This window comes from Castor canadensis, chromosome 3 (assembly GCF_047511655.1).
Source record: "Castor canadensis chromosome 3, mCasCan1.hap1v2, whole genome shotgun sequence".
In the NCBI taxonomy this organism is placed as follows: Eukaryota; Metazoa; Chordata; class Mammalia; order Rodentia; family Castoridae; genus Castor; species Castor canadensis.
Window position 1 is genome coordinate 36,886,171 of NC_133388.1, and position 18,387 is coordinate 36,904,557.

Genomic DNA, 18,387 nt, shown 5'->3' on the forward strand with positions numbered 1-18,387 from the left:
GTGAAATCATTGGTGAAGCTAGTCCAATATCCTGCTCAGGCAGTGGCCAATGCCTACACCCACCAGGACAGGAAAATGGAAGTTTCCTTTTGGAAGCACACAGACTGTGGGTTTTCAATGCGGTGGTAGCCAGGATTTGCCAATGGCAAAGAATCTGTGGGGCAGTGAAGATAAAGCAATGTCTTAGTTTGTGAAAACAGAGGAATGTCTCAGTTTGTTTTGTGTTGCTCTAACAAAATACTCAAGGCTGAGTAATTTGTAAATAAAAGAGGTTTATTTATCTCATTGTTCTGGAGGCTCAAGAGCATGGCACCAGCATCGGCTTGGCTTCAGTGAGGACCTCATGGGAGTGACATTTCATGGGAGGCTGTGGGGGGTCACATTGCAAGACAGGAAGCAGGACACTGGGGAGGAGCCACTCTTACAGAAACTAATCTACTCCTACAAGACCCAACACTTTCTGCAAGACCATCCATAAGGGTGAAGCCCCCATGACCTAATTACCTTCCATGAGGCTCTGCCTCTTTTTTTGGCAGAACTGGGGTTTGATTGTTTTGGGGAGAGGGAGATTGGTAGTACTAGGGTTTGAACTCAGGGCTTCACATTTGCTAGGCAAGCGCTTTACCAATTGAGCCACTCTGCCTGTCCTTTTTGTGTGTGTGTTGGGTATTTTTGAGATAGGGTCTCACAAACTGTTAGCCCAGGCTGGCTTCAAGCCGTGATCCTCCTGATCTCTGCCTCCTGAGCAACAAGGATTACAGGCATGAGCCGTTGGCACTGGGCTAATACTGGGGTTTGAACTCAGGGCCTTGCACTTAATACACAGGTGCTCTACCACTCTAGCCATGCTCCCAGCTAGGCCCCATCTCTTCAAGCCTCTACCAGTTCAACACCATCACTCTGCGGACCAAGCTTCCAGCACATGAACCTTTGAGAGACAACTATATGCAAGTTATACCAATGGGAATACAGTTTGTGTTCATGCCTTTCTGTAAAGGCCACCACTCTCAACAGTCCACTGATACAGAGGGGTGACTCTACGTACTCTACACTGCATCCCCTGTAGCCCTTGGTTTCACACTTTGCATCTGGTACACATGTAAATACTGGATAGAGAGCAAACGAGATGGCTGGCTGACTGGATGATGGACAAATGAGTGGTGACCACAGAACTCTATAGAATACCTTGGGTAAGGAGGCCTCCATTCATTCACCACAGTTTCGTTGAGCACCTGCTATATGCCAGGCACTTCTCTTGATGCTGGTGAAATGGAATCTCTCTGATCATTGACCCTGGAAACCACTTGTGCTGCACTCATGAGCAGATGTCTGTTTCCACATTGGGCTCACTGGCCTTCCCACCTGGGTATCTATCCTTAGGCAGACAGGATGGTCCCTCAAGTCACTAAATGCAAGCCTTTTTAGTATCCTGGGAATAAGACATCTGCCAATCAGCCTTCAGCTAGTTATCGTTGCTCTTTTTTCTTCAGAGAACCCTTGATTAATCGAATTTATAATGTCACAGTCAGCTTTAAATTAGAGAGAGATTCATCATGATTCATTACCTTCAAGGGCATTATCTGTCATGCCTTTTAGGGAGGCAACATGAATACATGGACCTAGAGAACAGAGTCTCAGGCCATGCACAGTCCCAATTCCTCCGAGAGGGTACTGGCTTCATCGTTCAGCTGTTCTCCTGAAACAAGAAAACCAACATTTCAGAAACATTGCAAACTTAAAATTCCCCTCCCAAAAAAATTCTAACAAGAATAGGTTTCTGATTAATGCTGAATTGTTTAGAAAGTTTAGTGAGCCAGAGTATCCCAGTTCTTAAGCCTTCTGGGTAATTGAAGTTACCCACAGGTTGCTATGTAGATCGTGACTGTATTTTCTAGAGGAATAGTTGGCAGAGGGGCATAAGGAAACTTAGTGTTTCTTTTTTTTCCTTTCTTTTCTTTTCCCTCCCTTTCTCCCTCTTCCTTCCTTCATAACTTCCTTCCTTTTTTCTCACAACAGGATCTTGCCTTAGCCTCCTGAGTACTAGGATTACAGGTGTGTGCTACTACACCCAGTGAAACTTGGCATTTTTTAACACGAAAAGGGGGTTTTTGGAAAGGGGCCTTCAAGGGACCCAGCAGCATACACCTCTCAGTTCTAGAAATGTTTTTTAAGCTTTCTATGTAGCACATTTGTCTTTGGGTGTCTGGTGTGGTGCCTGAGTAGTATACCTGGTCACATGCTTTGGCTATGTATGTCTTTATAGAAGGACACCTTGTTGACTCAGATGTGTGCTCTGTTACATGGAACTCTCGGGTGTTCTCTCTACATTCACCACCTCCCTGCACCCCCCTCAACAAGCCCCCAGCTCTTTACTACTATCCCTGATGCTGCTTTGGTTTCCAATAGGAGACCAAATGGGACTGAGGCTAGAGTTAGTAGCAGGTGTTAGGAAATGGAATGTGGAATGGTTTCTTTCTGAAACAATGATGTTTCTGTGGCAAACATCATTGTTTGCAGGCTTATCATTCCCCATTCATCACATATGATCATGTCCTTCATGAGCACAAAACCCAACTCCAAAGTGATTTTTTTTAGAGGTACTGGGGGTGGGGGTTGAACTCAGGTCCTCACACTTGCAAGGCAGGCACTCTAATACTTGAGCCACCCTGCCAGCCCCAAAATGATTTTGTGTATGTGGTACTTGGGTTTGAACTCAGAACCTCACACTTGGTAGGTAGGTGCTCTAGCCTCTGTGCCCACTCCGCCAGCTCTTTTTTGTGCTGGGTATTTTTGAGATCCGGTCTCTCGAACTATTTGCCCAGATGGCTTTGAACCATGATCCTCCTGATCTCTGCCTCCTGAGTAGTTAAGATTGCAGGCATGAGCCTCTGGCACCTGGCGTGATTTTTAAATTAGCTGTCATTTTGAAGTGCCCATGCTTTTCTTCCTTTCCATAGCACCTTATCAATAGCATGTTTTTGTGTCAGACACTTGTACAATTCACAGGACTGTCAGAAAGATGGTCCATATCTGCTGTGCTGAGCATTCATGACACTCCTAATACCACACAGGTCCCAGCATCAATGTTCTGCAGAGGAAGGGAACCTGTAGTTGTCTTATTCTTCCAGGGAACAGGAAGTTCTTGGAAAATTGAGCTGCCCCTTTGGTGGGGACCCATTGCTTCCCCCTGCCTCTAGCAGGTTGAAGGCTGCTTCAGGCTCTGGCTTATTAAGTATCTACATTTCCCACATTCATCACTCAGTCTCTTGGGTGACAAAGGATTTTCATGTGGTTACTACAGTCTACCTTCTCAGCGTGTTCTCTCATTTAGTGGGAGAGATTGACTGGGCAATGGAATTTAGGTGCCTACATGTTGACTTTCAGGACCATTTCTGTAACAGAATAACTGACGTCCTCAAAGTTCCAAAAATCCAGTCCATATGATCACCACACCCACAAGGCAAAGAGTTTGCCAAAGAAGCAGATGTCTTCACTTATTCAAACTATTCTGTACTCTTTCCATATGCCCCTTTGTCACCTGTAAAATGAAGACAAAATATTCTACTTGGTAGGGAGTTGTTAAACCAGTCAGTGCTTAGAAAACAAACAGCACTCAATGGACACTATGGTCTCAACTTGGGAGGGCGGTAAAGGAAAGAATGGGGTAGACTGAGCTTAAGCCAGGTGGCACTGGTAGGTACCAACTTTGGATGGCATCCTTCACCGTGTGGCAAATCTCCAAACATCCCAAAGGAAGGTGCCTTGGAATAATGGTTCCCCTGGCGATTTGAAGTAGTCTTAGGTCGGGGGCGGGGGGGTGTATCTTGTTCACCAAACTACCTTGTTTGACAATAAAATTGATATCTGATGATAATTTTAAAATTTTGTTTTATTATTTCCCCAGTGATGACTAAAAGTAACAGGATGCTTTAAAATTTCTGTTTCTTTTGGAGGCAAAGGAGGGTGTGTGCTTCTGTGTTGATGATTCCTGAATCTTATGATAGCATTTTTGGGAGAACCAAGCAGGAGACGTGTGGCACTGCTGATGTGCTGGCATCTAGCAAGAATTCTGGGATATGCAGCCACCTCTGCTATGGCCACATGGAATGAGAAAGTGGGTCTGTACCAGTCTGACCTGGGAACGTGCTAATGGGCCACTGGAAGGGGAAATGTTGGAGCAGGAAGAGAGAAGTGGATGTGGCCAAGCATCTCACTTCATCCTCAGCAAATGACTCCCTCTGAGAATCCCCAGCTAATGTCTCCAATCTCCTTTCTTGGCCCTTAGGAAAGGTTGCATGAACACTTAACTTCAAGACTCAGTTTCTAGAAGCCTAGTCCTCATTCTGGATGGACATGGGTGCACAGAAGTGATAAACAGAGAGGCTGGTCTGCACTGGCTCTTACTGTCCATGGGGAAGTGAGGACAAAGAATGTGGCAAGCTTTCAGTGTGCTCCTACTTTGTCGCCTTCCGTCTGCCCTTGGATGCCTTACAGAGAAGCCCCAGGGGACCTCAGAGACCTCTGGAGCCCTGAGAAAGATAGTAGAGTAAGCAGAATGTGCCTCCAGGAACAGCTGCTTTTTGGAAAAGAACTCTCAGGGTGAGCAAAAACATATCAGAAGGGATCAATTTGCTAAGGCTAGGATTGCAGGGGTGCTGACAGCTGAGAGCTAAGTCGTTACACTGTGTGCAGGTGTCATTTTTAAACACTTAATCCTCACAAGACCTCTGTGAGATATATACATTATTCCCATTTTATAGTTGATACAATTGAGGTAACAGGTTTAAGCACCTTGCCCAAGGTCACACAGCAAGTATTAGGCAGAGCTGACTTGAACCCAGTTTGCCTAGCTGGATAGCACATGCTTTTAACCAACATGTTCTCTTACTTCCTGGGAATCAGTGGAAATGGTATTTTATAAAAAGCCCTACTGGAGTATCCCAAAACCAGCCATTTGAATCACTTCCCACTGTGCACATGAGCAAGACTTACAGGGAGGAAGCTCACACAATTTAGACTCACTGGGTCCTGCTGGCACTGAGGGTGGACTGAAATTCACTGCCCAAAGACAAGACAAGGGACCCTTGTGCTGTCCCCACATCCATGACAGTGCACATCCTATAGTAGAGGTGCTCAAAGAGTGGTCCCTGGACCAGCAGAACCAGCATGGATTTTCTGGGGATGGGACCCTCAACCTTGCTTTTAGCCAGTTCTCCATGTGACTCTGACATGCACTTCAGTTCAAGAACTACTGCTCCAGGACTGTGCTTTTCCAATTCAATAGTCATGAGTTATGTGTGCCTATTTAAATTTAAATAAAACTAAAAATTCAGCTCTACACGTAGCAAGTATTCAGCAGCTGCCACTTATGGGGGTGGTCACTATATTGGATGGCACAAATAGAACATTTTCATCATCAAAGAAAGTTCTCTTGGGGTCAGGTATGATGACTCATGCTTGCAATCCCTGCTATTTTGTGGGTGGGGTAGAACTCAGGAGGATTATGGTTTAAGGCCAGCCCAGGCAAAAAATTAGTGAGACCCCCCCCATCTGAACTGCCTGTTGTCCCAGCTCTGGGGGACATCATAGGTGGGAGAATCAGTGTCCAAGGCTGGCTTCAGTCAAAAGAGTGAGACCCTATCTGAAAAATAACCTGCAGCAAAAAGGGCTGGAGGCATGGTTCAAGTGGTAGAGCACCTGCCTAGCAAGCACAACCCCTCAGTACCCTCAAAAAGAAGTTCTATTGGGTATCACTGCTCTAGAATCTTCTACTCCAGAGTAGGGTCCACAGACCAGCAGCACTGGTATGACCTGAGAATTTGTTGGAAATGAAGAACTCAGACCCCATCCCAGCACCCCAGATCTTCTGAATCAGTCTGCTTTTTTTGCAGGGTCCTCAGATGACTCATGTGGCACATTTAAGTTTGAGAAACACTGCTGCAAGAGGCAAGCCCAACTCCAGTTCAGTTTGCCTATGTGATGAACTCCCATTGGTAGAGTCTCCCTGGCTCATCTACCTCCATCTTCCTTGACAACTTTTTCCTTGCTGGCAAATTTGTCATCTGGGGCTAGATTTCAACTTCCAAAGTTACCAGATCATGGTATTTTAGAACTCAAAGGGAAGGTAGGCACCATCCATCCATCATTTGAACAATATGAACGAGTCTCTCCTCAGCCAGACATTGTACCGAGGGGAGTCCCGCTCCAGACACTTGATGCATTCTGATCATATTGGGGTGGCTGGAAGTCAGGGGTCCAGGACTTGACTTCCAACCATCCCTAGGTATGTGGTGTTCTGGAAGACTTCATCTTGCTGACAAGAGATTAAAAATAAAAGCTAACCATTAGAGCAGTTTGATAGAAGTCTGCCCTGTGGTGTCTCCATGTTTAAGCTGTTTTCTGGGTGCTATCCATACTCAGTATCTCCAGTCATAATTGGGCACTCCTTCCTCAGACAAAAGTAAGTGCTTGTTTTTATTGTGTAAAGCCAGGGGTTTGGGTGAGAAAGTCTGGGGGTTCACTGGATTCCTTCCTGCAAAGAGGGGCACTCTGCACTGGACTTCCTCTCACTTGACACTCATGTGACATTTGCCAAGCAGGTCCTCCCTGCTTCTTGCTTGAGATTCACAACAAAAGGAGATTAGGAATAAAACAGTTCAACAGTTTGATGTGGATCCAGCCAAAAACTCTGATCATGTGTTTCAGAGTTGGCCCAGGTTGCTATAGGTGAGCTGAGAATTCTGCCTGGGTTTCCACTTCCTATATTCACCAAAAAGGAAACAAAAGAAAAGGGAGAGAAAGAAAGAAATTAGCAAAACTTCTATAGAAGAGAAAAGGCTGATTTATGAAAGTTTATTAAAATAAGTAAAAGCTTTTGTGTGTATCTTACTAGGATTTGAACTCAAGGCTTCACACTTGCTAGCTAGATGCCGTACCACTTGACCTATGCCTCCAGTTCTGGTAAAAGCATCTTTAAGTTCAAGAAAGGAAAAAAATATAGGAATTAAGGAAGAAACTAAAAACGGAAAGGGGCTAGGGAATGCTAGGAAGAAGCCACAGACAAAAAAACTCAGGTGGAAGTATATCTTGTGAGTCCAAGGATAGTTACAGAAGTCAAAGCCTCAATAGAAAATAAAAGGTTGTCACCAGAACCACCTTAAGGCAGCTCAAACAAGATCCAAGGAAGGAAGAGAAAGGAAAGAGCAGGAAAGCTCTCTTAGCACCAAAAGTCCTGATTCAAAATGTGTTCATAGTCTATAGATAACAGATCTACATAAGTAAAGGTAGGCAATGGCTTTTCAAAAGTTACCAAAACTTCTACTAAAAAGAATATATGAGCAATAGAAAATTTATAGTTTTTTTATACTTTTGATCAAACCAGTTGACAAATATCTTGGGATCTATTGGCAGACACTTTTGACATGCCTCTTCTCTATGTGGGCATCAGAATGGATCTAGTTACTACTTCTAGTAGCAGAGGAAGTATACACACCTTCTCCAGGGGAAGGTAATAGGCTCTGTAATTTTGAGGACATAATTGATAGCACGTACATCATTTGGAAGGTGACAAATTGACATATATTACAGATTACCAGATTTTAGAATGCTCCAGAAGGCTACAGATTATATTTATGGAGCAAGAGAAAAATCTATTGTTTTTTGCTTTTTCTTTTTTTTTTTTTTTTTTTTGCAGTTCTAGGGTTTGAACTCAGAGCTCCTGCTTGCTAGGCAGGTGCTCTACTGCTTGAGCCATGCCCCCAATCCTTTTTACTTTAGGTATTTTTGGAATAAGGTTTTGGAATAAACCTTCTTGTGTTTTTCTCAGGCTTTCCTGGACCCAGATTCTCCCATTTAATCCTCCCACATAGCTGTGATGACAGGCATGCACCACCATGTCCAGTTATATTGGTTTAGATGGAGTCTTGCTAATGTTTTTGCCCAGGCTGGCCTCAAACCCTGATTACCCCCATCTCTGCCTCCCAAGGAGCGGGGATCATAGGTATGAGCCACTGTGCCTGGCCTTATTGCTTATTTTCTTTAATGCTCTTATCATCTAATCCTGATGAAAGGTGCCAAATTGCCCTGAAGCTTTCAATTATGTTGAACAATATGAAATTGTCAATATTCAGTTGGCTCTAATCTACAAAGAAGCAGACAGTGGGGTGGCAGCTGCCCTAAATGGGTTATGTGAAGTCCTTGTGAGAAGTGGGGGTGGGATAGTACAGGGGGTACCCAGATGGCTGGGACATTTAGATCCCATGAGGAGCTGGCACAGACAGGTCAAGGGCAGCCTGCTGGCGTGCTTGGGCAAAGGACAGCTTTTCTGCCTGCATGAAGCATGAATTTCTACCAGAGCATCTTGACAGCCAAGAGCCTACTTGATCTCCTCCCGCAGACAGGGCTGCATGGCAGCTCATTTCCTTAGAATCTGCAAACTTAGCTGCAGAAGCTGTGGCCTTCTGTCTGACACAACCTCCCAGGAGTCCTGCAGGAACCACAGTGATCAGCACTTCGCTGCCTGCCTGGAATACCAAACAGCACCCAAACAACGCAGGCTCCTCCTCCCTGTGCTGCAGCCTGCTTCCCTGGCATCAGCTCTGTCCTCCCAGAGCCCTTTCTCATGGCTTTTCCATAAACCCACTTGTTTCCAGGTGGCAGAAATGCACCCTCAATCCAACAGTGTTTCTAAAACCTTCTCCATGACAACGTGGAGCAGTGAACAGGATGCCAGCTCAGAGCCAGCCAAGAGAGGCCCTGGGGGCAAGACAGCATGCCGAGGCATAGGTCAGCTGGGAATGCCAAAATTTTGCCCTAACAGTAAGGCTGTCTGGGGAATAATACATCCCAAATCCAGGGAAGTGGTTTGAGACTGAGCAGAACAGAGAAACAGTGAGTATGAAGCTATGATGTCCAACAAGGATAACTCACAAATCTTTATTTTAGCACAGAAGCCAAATAGTGAAGGGATGCTGGGACTGACTTTTCGAAAGTTCTTTTGCAGAGAGAAATCATGAGAAATCAGCACGGAGGACAGGTTTCTAAACAGGCTGCCAGCACTTTATGATTGGATACAGTCCTTTTGTTTTTAAGGGGTGTGGGAAGGAACTTGACCTCACTGTGCAGCCCAGGCTGGCCTTGAGCTCACAGTCTTCCTGCCTCTGCTTCCCAAGTGCTGTGATTATAGATGTGAGCCACACCTGGCTTATATAAATTCTTCATGAATCTAAAGTGCTGTCCAGATGGTGGGTCTCAGATGTCACCCCCTCCCAACACTCAACACCCCCAGTCCCAGCTGACCTCACAGTGGCCAGAGTCCTCATAAGAACTGGAACTCCTCCTCTCCTTCCCTGTCTTATATTTAATGATGACATTAATCCTTGGGGCAGGATATCTGGCACAGCAGAGATGCTATTTGAGATGTAGTACTATCTACAAAGAAGTGTCTTGGAGACAGCTCATTGTTGGGGCTGGAGGGTCATCCAGAAAAACTGTAACAAGGTGAGAAAGCCAAAGGAGCCAGGTCAGGGCATATCTGCGAGTTCAAGAAAGAGGTGAAGACAGAAGCCAAACTAGATGACACCAATTCTCCTTCCCAGTGCCACCCTTTACTCTGGCTTCTTCTCAGCTATGTCATTAAGCAAAGACAGGTCATCCAGATTTTTGGATATGCCTTAACTGAGGAGCCAGCCTGTCTGTCTGTCTCTCTCTCTTGCTCACTCACTTTCTCTCTGGCTTCCCCTGCCTTATTCATACTGTACCCCTCTTCAGTCTTCACCCCCACTTGTTTAAGCAGAGCCCTCTTCAATAGTCTGGTGGTTCAATGGTTTGGTTTCAGGGACAGGGGGCACTGAGGGCTCTGAGCTCCAACCTGGGATCAGGACATACTTGTGTCAGAGGCATTGAAACTGAACCATGTGCCACCAGTGAGGGTATCAAGCAAACCCAAACCCAAGGAACCTTGAGCCACCTATTCCTATTCTGGGATTTTCACATAGGACCAGGGTTCCCGCTATCTCTGTTCCCGCAACTGTTCTGAGGGATTGGTTCATCACTGAACTCCTACTCTGATGCCTGCACTAGCTTTCCAAGCAGGGCAGGCAAGTGAACAACTTCCAGGTCCATTACTCTCACACAAAGAGAATGGACAAGAACAGGACAATGAGCATGCCAGTTGTGCCTCTGGAGTAGTCCATAGCTGCAGCTACTTATTTTTATGTCCTTAGTTGCAGATTGGTCACATACCTGGTAGTGCTAGGGCAAAATAGAATGTATGGCCACTTGTTTAAAAATCAGTAAGAATTTCAAGATGGTGGCAGCAGAGCATGAATCCAAAGGTGGTCTCTCTTTTTTTGTAGCAGTACTGAGGTTTGAATTCAGGCCTCACATGTGGTAAACAGGCTCTCTACCACTTCAGCCATGCCCCCAGCCCTTAATGCTCACCTTCTAAGTGTTCCTTTCTGGAGGTTTCCCCCAACAAGTGGCAATATTGTTGTAAATGTCTATCTCTCCAAACGAAACCAATCATTGCCAGGTAGGATGAGAACTGACCATTCCACATCTAAATCTGAGCCACTCCTCCCTCCCCAGAATGACATACTCATTAAGGCTATGGGTGACTTCCATGAAGCCAGCCCTACCATGTAATTACACCTGGTGTAGGAGGTTGTAGCCAAATTACTAAGAGATACAATTTCTGTGGTTTTTAACTCTGAGAGTGATTTTACAGTTGCAAAAATGATTCATATTGGATGAAAGGAAGAAATTCAGACACCCTATCTTATGTTTTTCTTTGTCTAATTCCTGTTCAGATTCTTCCCTACACATGCACACAGGGCTAAGGTGTGTTTTTCTGGGACCATTAGATGTGAGTGATGACCCAGATTTTCTCAAAGTTTCTGCCTATTTTCTCAGGGAATCAACTCTCTTACAAAACTGTGCAGCAGTTAAAACTATGGAGTCAGACAGTCTTGGCCTTTAGATCACCTTGGGCATAAAAGGGGGACGATAATGGTACCAACTGCACAGGGTGTTTGAGGACTAAGTGAGAAAATGTGTGCAAGAGAACAGCACAGTGCTTGGCATGTAATATGTGCTTAGTAAATCGCTTTTATTCTCAATCCCATCATTACTTTTTTTTTTTTTTAGTAGATAGGTGGTGGGGTTTTTTGGTTGATTTTGTTTGGGTTTTTGTTTTGGTTTTTTTTGAGATAGAGTCTTGCTGTGTTGCTATGCTGCGCAGGCTGGCTTTAAATGCCTGAGCTCAAGTGATGCCTTAGCATCCCAAGTAGCTGGGTTTGGGAACATGCCACTGTGCCCATCTTAAACTACATAGCTCTAAAAGTTGAGTTCCACTGAAACAGAGCAACTGTGACCTGAACTATTTCTCTCAGCTTTACCTTCACAGAGAAAGAGCTGAAAGGGGTACAGAGAGGCTGGCTGGGGTGTCCATGTTCAACCAGATCACAGACCCTCACAGACCACTAGAGGAAGATCATTGGACCTCAGCTAAGCTATTGAATTGCACCCCGCCCCATAAGGCAATTTTCTTCCTAATTCACAGACAACATAAAGTAGAAATATAAACTGTCTTACTTTTAGATTTTTTTTTAATGATGTGTTTGTTTATGGTAATATTGGGGTTTGAGCTCAGGGTCTCACAACTGGGTGGGCGCTCTACAACTTAGGCCATACCTCCAGCCCTGTTTATTTGGTTTTATTTTTGTTTTGTTTTAAATTTGACCTTTTTTTTGTTTTTCAATATGCAGGTTTGAACTCAGGGCCTCATGCTTGTTAGGCAGGCACTCCACCACTTGAGTGTCCTGTTTGTTTGTTTTTTGAGACAGGGTCTCACTATGTAGCCCATGCTGGACTCAAACTCATGGTCCTCCTTCCTGAGCCTCCCAAGTGCTATGTTACTGGTGTGCACCACTAAGCCTGGCATGATGTTTCTTCTTAAGACTTTAGTGCATGCCTCTGGATATCTATAAAAAATAATGAGTATTTTAAAGTCTAATATTACAAAATTCATGATCTCCAGAGCTTCAACATCTAAACAAATATAAATAAGATGAACATGAACTTGGGTATTGTGGCCTTGCATATATTAGCTAATTTTACAATATTATTTTAAAATATTAGCTAATTTTAGCTCATGAGAATTTAGCAGAGGCCATCAGTGGCCTAAGGAACTACCCCATTTGATGGATTTTGCTATGGTTTGACTATGTGTTAGTCAGCTTTCCCTGACTGTGGCAAAATACATGAGAAAATCAACTTACACAGAGTAAGGCTCACGGTTGCAGAGATTTCAGTCCGTGGTCTGTTGGCTCTGTTTTCTTGGACCTGTGGCCAGGCAGAATATCACAGCAGGGAGCACTTGGTGAGCAAAGCTACTTGCCTTATGGAAGTCTGGAAGCAAAGAGAGGGAAAATCCCCTTCAAGGGTATAACCCCAGTGACCTCACTTCCTTTCACTAGACCCCATCCCCTAAGGATTCCACCATCTCCCAGTACAGCCACAGACTGTGATCAGGTCTTTAGCATATGGGTCTTGGAGAGACATTCTATATCCAAACTATAACACTGCCACACTCAAAAAGTGAGTCCCCGGTGTGGCAGTATTGAGAGGTGACCGGTCACCTCAGAGGCGTTTGAGTCATAAACAGGGATTAAAGCCTAGCTCTTGGCAGTGAGTTCTTACTCCCTCAGGACCAGACTAGTTACCTCAAGAGTGGCTGGGTTATAGAGGAAGTCCACACTTTCTGCACGTGCCACTCACCCTTCTGCTTTCCACCATGGGTTGAAGCAGCATGGGGCCCTCACTGGTGCCGTGTTCCTGGACTTCCGAGCCTCCAGGAACATGAGCTAAGGAAACTTCTTCCCTTCCTAAGTTACTCAGTCTCAGATGTTCTGTTCTAGCAATAGAAAATTAACTAAGACAGACCACTGTGAGAGTGGCCTTCCCTCCTAACCTCAACTCACCCTGGGCTCACCAGGGAGGAGACCAGATATGACCCATCAAGGAAGGATGACAGAGAACAGGGTCAATATGAAAGGTGATTGGTGTGTGGACTCTGGTTTTGGTTTGGTTTTGTGGTACTTAGGGTGGAAGTCAGGATCTTGCACTTGCTAGGGGATTCTGGTTTTAACACTCAGGGCAGTTAAACTCCCACACTCGTCTGGCTACAGCTGTGAACAAACCAGAGACAAATGTGGGGTCTGAATCCCTTCTCCCAGAGTTCATACTTCCCTTCTTCTCAAAAGTACAATCTCACTCTTCTTAAGCAAAAGCACACAGACCCAGCCGGCTTGGGAGCAAAGTCACCCCAAAAGTCCTGCCTATAGTCCCAACTGAGGGTGACTGGCCCACCAAGACCTCGGGAGACCCTCCCTGGTTTCTAACGCTCCTAGTCAGTGAGGTGATAGCTATGTGTGTTTGGAAGTCACTTTAGGAGTGTGGATGATGCTGTGTATTCAGTTCCCAAAGCAGAGGCTGCTGGATGGTGAGACGGGCAGACTTTTCTCCTGACCCTGCAGGGCATAACAAGAGCTGCTGTGTGCAGAAAGAACTCCAGAGAAGGGTCTGGCAAAGAGTAGAAAGCACTAATGAAAAGCGGCAGCCTCTAACCCTTGCCAAGGCCAATGCCTTGAGAAGTGTCTTCAAGGAAAGCCTGGCTGGGGGCCAGGCCCCTGGCTTTCAGATGTGGCTGCCAAGGCCTCAGTGCTGGAGGGTGCACAACTCCCTCTACCCAGTGACCAGAGAAATCTACCAGGAACACCATCCCAGGTTTGTAAAAAGACCTCCATGGCTGTGTACGAACTGAAAATAAATTATAAAAAAGTTTGTACATCTTTCCAATTAAATTTGAATTTCCCCCTCTTTTGCCTAGGTTTTCAAGGCAACACTCATCTGGTAAGGAAAATTCTTGCTACACTTCATGACCTTGTCCAGGTCTATCCTGACTGACTGCACATGGAAGAAAGTCTTGGGTATGGTGGGAGGAAAGAAGAAAAGAATGGAAATTGTTCTTTAGTTTTTCACTTGAGATGAGCGTGTGGAAGTGCTGAAGGTCCCTTGAGGAAAGAACTAAGCGGTTTGTAAGTGTGTGGTACCACTGCTCACTTATCCAGCATTTGTTAAGTCCCTGCTGTATTACAGACCCTGAGAAACTTGGGGCAGGGGGGATTACAGTCCCTGCCTCATGGTGTTCCCAGCCTTGTGGGTGCACAGACAAGCAATCAAATCTTTACAGGACTCTGTGAGGTGTGCTCTACTGGGAACATGGGTGAGCACTGGCAGGAAGCGCTGGTCAAGGAGGGCCATAGACAGCTTCCCCAGGGAAGAGACATCTAGGCCAACGCCTGAAGGGTGAGGCTTATTTTCTCTTCTGTACAGGTCACAATAGGCAGGTAGTCCAGGATGATTGGTTAATGTGGTTGTCCAGGGCCCAGTTTCCGTTTGTCTTACTTTGCCATATTCCTGTTTAATCTGGTTTTTTTGGGGGGTTGTTTTTGTGTGTGTGTGTGGTGCTAGGGTTCAAACTCAGGGCCTTGTGCTTGCTAGGTAAGCACTCCACCACTGAGCTACATCCTCATCACTTTGCCATCTTCTAGGGTGTTCCTCGTTGGCATGCTCAAAGCCAACTCACCAGCACCACTCCTCTTTCCAGGAAAAAAGATGCCTTCGCTTATATCCACTGGTCAGAACGTGGTTATATGGCAACTCCTGACTTCTGGGGAGGCTGGAAAAGACAGTGTAGCCAAGCAGTCATGTAGCAAGCTAGATCTAAGAGAAGAAGGGGAGGCGGATGTTGCAGGAGGGGAAGAATGGTCTGTGGAGGAGTATAGTCAAGGACAATAGATGCGAGACAGAAGAATAGATTTGGGGAGGGATGTGCTGAGTACTGTACTAAGTACTTTACTGATATTATTCATTCAAACCTAGAAATACTATAAATGACAAGGTGTTACAATGTTTATTTTTGAGAAGAAGACAGTAAAAGTTATAAAGGTTAGATCTGGCCAAGGTCACACAGCTATAATAATGAAGCCAAGATACTAACCTAAGTCCACCAGACTACACAGTTCCATGAGGCTACGCTTCCTCTCTATAAAGCTACCTAGAAGGTAGGAGAAGCTATGAGACAATGGTGCACTGCAGGGAGTGGGTGAATGAAGACTGGGAGGCAGGGAGGGGCTTGGCAAAATCAGCAGGTGAATCTTAGGAGCAACTATTACCAGGCCAAGTAGTCTAAGAAGATACTAGGCCAGAAGACTCTGAGTCCTTGTGTCACCTGAATAGAGAACTGGACAGAGACACAAATTGCAAAACAGTAACAAAACTTCATTGGAAGAAAAGGAAAGAAATAGCAAGGAAAAAGAAAAGCAAAGCACTGGCGGAAAAGCAGGGGGCTCCTGCCTGATGGCAAGGAGGCTTTGATTACCAAAACTTAATTGAAAAAAAGGAAAGAAAGAAGCACCACAAGGGAAGTGGTGGGCCAATGCCAGAAAGCATTATAAGCCCAGTTTATAAGTTGTAAGGTGGAAAAATCTCGGCAGCCCTTAGGGAGGGGCTAGGGTGTCTGGCAGGTTACTAACACAGCCTGATCAGTAACAAGGGGTATTGAGCTTATATTAATTTTAGGCCTTTAATCATATGCATGAGATGAGACCAATATGCATGAGGTCCTAAGTAAGAGGACAGGTCTTTTTTACAAGTAAGGCAGACACAAAGGCACTTGCTGGATGCTATCTTGATAATTTAGAGGGGATTTATGGCTCTAGAGATGGTTCAGCACCGACCTGGGGTAGGACCCCTGTTAGCTTTGTTTGATTAAGAGAACCCCTAGTAAATTATTTTCTCTGCCTGTTATCCTGCCTCACAACATTTGGTAAAATCCACCATTTTTCATACATTTTCTTTTTTTGTAGTACTGAGGTTTGACCTCAGGGCCTCATGTTTGCTAGGCAGACACTCTACCAATTGAGCCACACCTCCAGCCCTAAGTCCACCATTTTTGTCTCAGAGAATCAAAGTTAAGATTCTGCTTTGAGCTAAACATTGATCTACCATTTGATCCAGCAATACCACTCTTGGGGATATACCTAAAAGATTGTGACACAGGTTACTCCAGAGGTACCTGCACACCCATGTTTATTGTGGCACTATTCACAATAGCCAAGTTATGGAAACAGCCAAGATGCCCCACCACTGACAAATGGATTAAGAAAATGTAGTATCTATACACAATGGAATTTTATGCAGCCATGAAGAAGAACGAAGTGTTATCATTCGCTGGTAAATGGATGGAATTGGAGAACATTATTCTGAGTGAGGTTAGCCTGGCCCAAAAGACCAAAAATCGTATGTTCTCCCTCATATGTGGACATTAGATCAAGGGTAAACACAACAAGGGGATTGGACTTTGAGCACATGCTAAAAGCAAGAGCACACAAGAAACTAAAGCAGATACCTTAAAAGCAACTGAGGCCAATAGGAAAAGGGGACCAGGAACTAGAGAAAAGGTTAGATCAAAAAGAATTAACCTAGCAGGTAACACACATGCACAGGAAATCAATGTGAGTCAATGCCCTGTATAGCTATCCTTATCTCAACCAGCAAAAACCCTTGTTCCTTCCTATTATTGCTTATACTCTCTCTACAACAAAATTAGAGATAAGGGCAAAATAGTTTCTGCTGGGTATTGAGGGGTTGGGGGAGAAAGAGGGGGTGGAGTGGGTGGTAAAGGAGGGGGTGGGGGCAGGGGAGAGAAATGGCCCAAGCCTTGTATGCACATATGAATAATAATAATAATAATAAAAAGAATTAACCTAGAAGGTAACACACACGCACAGGAAATTAATGTGAGTCAACTCCCTGTATAGCTATCCTTATCTCAACCAGCAAAAACCCTTGTTCCTTCCTATTATTGCTTATACTCTCTCTTCAACAAAATTAGAGATAAGGGCAAAATAGTTTCTGCTGGGTATTGAGGGGGTGGGGGGAGAGGGAGGGGGCGGAGTGGGTGGTAAGGGAGGGGGTGGGGGCAGGGGGGAGAAATGACCCAAGCCTTGTATGCACATAGGAATAATAAAACAACAAAAAAAAAAAGAAAGAAAAAAAAAATCTGCTTTGAGACCAATCCCTTCCTAGTAGTTGAATCTCAGAATTGGGAGGAATCTTTCAAGATGCTTGGATGTGAGGAAGACCTTGACCCTGGATGTGATCAACAGGCTGGCTTTGAATGATCATCCCAGCTATCTGGTCTTGAGCACAAGTCCTCCCATAGCTTCTCTAAAGGGTTGGTCATCACCAGTTCAAACTCCATCAATGCTGGGGATCTCAGCCAATACACTTTCCAGCCAGTGTATTGGCTGTGCACACTGGACTCCTTTTGGGTTTTGTTGTTGTTGGGTTTTCTGTTTGTTTGTTTTTGAGACAGGGTATCACTATGGCCCAGGCTGGTCTCAAACTCATAATTCTTCTGCCTCAGCCTTCCCAGTTCTGGGATTACTTACAGGCATATGCCACCACACCTGGACCCTGAAGTCTTTCTGAATGGTCCAGCGTGGGGTGGTAGATGGAGCCACACAGGTGTAGAGGTTGGATGAGGCCCAGCTGTCTGTCTGCTTATGTGCTGAATTCACTAATTCATAGACTCAGGAATTCAGGGAGGCCAGGATTTCTTCCACCCAAGGCTAAGGCAGTGTGAATCCCTATATGGAGCATTTCTCTTTGCTGCACTTGTCCCAGGGCTATAAGGACCGAGACCCTGAACTGTCTGATTGCTGACATCATTTCTTACCTCCGTGAGTGTTAGGCATGTTCATTACCCCTTCCATCCACAGCCTCGCAGCCATAACCTTGAAAAAAACCACTTTGAAATTTGCAACAGATTTGGCCTATGAATAATTCAGCACAGCTCCTGACTCAGGGGAAGTATTTGCTTTCTGATGCTTCTTAACCTAGAGAAATAATAGATAGCAGGCCGCTGCAAGGCTGCAGATTGGAAAGGATGGATGGGTAGAAGTAGGGAGGAAAAGAAGAGAAGGGGGGGAGGAAAGCAAAGAAGGAGGGAGGGGAGAGGAAAGATATAAAATAAATTTCCTCCTTCAATTCATCTTAGCAACCCCCAAGGACTTTATCTCACCTGCAAAACGGGCTCATGGGGAAAGAGCTGTGGGTCAGGCCACCCTGCCTCCCAGGCAGCTGCAGAAATGTAACAAGCCCTTCCACTAAGGAACCTATCTCCACTGTGCAAAGCTCCTCCCAGAATGCCCCAGGCCACAGAACCCTCCTCCCATTTGGGCTCAGCATTGTTTCAAGATTAGAAGAGGCTGAAGGAGAGAGATGGGACTTGAGTGGAATATTCCAGCTCTAATTCCTGCC

General features: G+C 45.2%; 1 long non-coding RNA gene across 2 annotated transcripts; it reads right to left on the bottom strand.

Annotated features, from left to right (window-relative positions):
* Positions 1-21: 21 nt before the first annotated feature.
* LOC141421536 (uncharacterized) lies at positions 22-18,208 on the bottom strand. Of its 2 annotated transcripts, XR_012446114.1 has the most exons (4): positions 18,149-18,208; positions 12,279-12,408; positions 1,566-1,696; positions 22-154 (listed from the first exon to the last, which is right to left on the bottom strand). It is a non-coding gene; the product is annotated as an uncharacterized lncRNA (long non-coding RNA). The 2 variants fall into 2 exon arrangements; XR_012446113.1 differs by lacking the exon at positions 22-154 and having other exon boundaries at positions 1,264-1,696.
* Positions 18,209-18,387: the final 179 nt, after the last annotated feature.